Raw genomic sequence first — 2,613 nt, forward strand, 5'->3', positions numbered from 1 at the left:
GATACTTTAAATTCAACACAGACACATGTTTCTCCATTACATATTTTAAGAAAAGTTTGAAAGGAAGTCAAACACTTCTAATGTGTCCAAGAATGATCCCAAGTGGCAGAAAGCAGCTACTAATTGATTTTGGAAGTCACAAGCAAGGGAGGTATAAAGGAACTTTATAAAATGAGAAAAAAATGCATGTTCTGACATCGAATTAATGTTTGACCAAGAATTTTCAGTTTCTATTAACAAGGCACAGCAATTAGATCTTGACTTTAGTGGAACAGGCCCAATTACACAACACTATTTTTGTAGTGAAATAAAACATTGCATGATATGTTGTCCAAGGTTCCATCCTTCTCAATATTACACGTGATGCCTCTTGAATTTCACTCTTAACATTATATATCTTGTAGTTTCTGACAGGCACCGTCTGTACTGAAGGGGGGTTAACAAATTGGTCTCTGAGGTCATGTGCCAGACATAAAGTGGTGTTATGAATGCAGACAAATGTCATATGTTGTAGTATTAAGCACATTGTTTGAGGCCAGAATCATGTGTTGCCATCAATCCTCTTTTTTAGTTGAACAGAGAATGCTGGATAAACTCAATGGGTCTGGTAGCATCTGAGGGAGAGAAACAGCAGACCTTCTGAATTTCTCCAGCATTCTTTGTGTTAGTTTCAGATTTCCAGTGACCACTGCATTATGTTTTTATTTCATTTTAATTGACCTGTTTCGATATGTTATCACAGATTGAAGTGCAGGTAAAGCACTGCTTCACTTGGAAGATGTGTTTTGGGGCCTGTATTTGTCCGTTTAGCCCCTCCCTCCTCCGTCTCTGAGGCCCCAAACACACCTTCCAGGTGAAGCAGCGCTTTACCTGCCCCTCAGTCAATCTAGTCTACTGCATTCGCTGCTCACAATGTGATCTCCTCTACACTGGGAAACCGAAGTATACACTGGGTGACTGCTTTGCAGAACATCTATGTTCTGTCTGTTAAAAAAAAGACCCTGAGCTTGCAGTTGTTTACCACTTCAACACCCCACCCTGTTCCACATTTCTGTCTCAGGCTTGCTGCAGTGCTCCAGTGAAACCCAGCTGGAAGAACACACCTCATTTTCCACTTGGGGATCTGCAGCCGTCTGGACTCAATATTGAGTTCAACAATTTTAAGACTGGAGCACCTTTCCCCTGCTTTCCCCTGTCCCCAAACACCAGACCTTGTCATCACATGTGCTGCTACTAATAAACCCCATTAGCACCTCTGCATTCTCCTCAACTCGTCTTCATCCATTCCTTGTCTTTCCTTTTTCTGTCTCTCTTTGGACTTTATCTCCACCTGTTATTTACTCCTCCCACCTTTTCTTCTGTATAAAAGCTATCCTTTTCCTAGCTACTGTCATTTCTAAAGAAGTGGCATTGGACCTGCAACATTAACTCTGACTTCTCTCCACTGTTGCTGCCGGACCTGCTGAACATTCCAGCAATTTCTGTTTGTGCTTCTATCTATGAGATAGTGAGATTCCCACTACAGTGCAAATGTGTATCTCACTAGCAATGGTAGAAGCTAAACCCTATTGAGTCTTAATGAGATGAGGTACTTGTTTTACACAGTAAGGTATAATTTATTAGGAGAAAGTGAGGACTGCAGATGCTGGAGATCAGAGCTTAAAAATGTGTTGCTGGAAAAGCACAGCAGGTCAGGCAGCATCCAAGGAGCAGGAGAATTGACGTTTCGGGCATAAACCCTTCTTCAGGATTTCCTGAAGAAGGGCTTATGCCCAAAACGTCGATTCTCCTGATCCTTGGATGCTGCCTGACCTGCTGCGCTTTTCCAGCAACACATTTTTAAGCTATAGTTTATCACAAAATAGCAATAAGTACAAGTTTAAATTGACTTTTTTTTTAATACAATCCCTACAGTGTGGCAACAGGCCCTTCAGCCCAACAAGTCCACACCGACCCTCTGAAGGGTAACCCAGCCCTCTCTATTTATCCCTGACTAATGCACCTAACTTAGGCATCCCTGAACACTGTGGGCAATTTAGCATGGCCAATTCACCTATCCTGTGGGAGGAAACCAGACCAAAGCCACGCAGAGAACGTGCAAACTCCACACAGATAGTCACCCGAGGCTGGAATCGAACCTGAGTCCCTGGTGCTATGAGGCAGCAGTGGTAACCACTGAGCCAACGTACCACCCTTAAGGGCAAACCATTCCCTGCAAGTGTGAACTTTCGACTTGCAAATGTCAACAACACCCTTGGTCAGTGTGGGGATTGAACCCATGACCTCAGTATTATTAGCACCACGCTCTAACCACCTGAGCTAACCAACCTCATTGGGCATAAATACAAAAACTATGTGGGGCCAAAGAAAGCATACCTGTCTCCATTGAGACCTGGTTCTGTATGGTCCCATTCGCTATCCATGACAGTGTGACATCATTTGATTGGGTGCAGTCTAATGGAGCCTCCAACATTAACCCTTTCAGAACCAGTACAACAGGCAGCTGTGGTCATGAAGTGACATTCAGAGGAGTGAAGCACTGTAATTGGCATAAAGGAAATGACAAAATCTAAGCAGGACAGAGAAGATGACGGGGGTGGAATCATGTATTAT

At 43.2% G+C, this 2,613-nt stretch overlaps 1 non-coding gene across 1 annotated transcript; it reads right to left on the minus strand.

Moving 5' to 3' along the window:
• Positions 1–2,255: 2,255 nt before the first annotated feature.
• trnai-aau lies at positions 2,256–2,329 on the minus strand. Its single transcript has one exon. It is a non-coding gene; the product is annotated as a tRNA-Ile (tRNA).
• Between the last annotated feature and the right edge of the window lie 284 nt (positions 2,330–2,613).

This window comes from Chiloscyllium plagiosum, chromosome 36 (assembly GCF_004010195.1).
Source record: "Chiloscyllium plagiosum isolate BGI_BamShark_2017 chromosome 36, ASM401019v2, whole genome shotgun sequence".
Classification (NCBI taxonomy): domain Eukaryota; kingdom Metazoa; phylum Chordata; class Chondrichthyes; order Orectolobiformes; family Hemiscylliidae; genus Chiloscyllium; species Chiloscyllium plagiosum.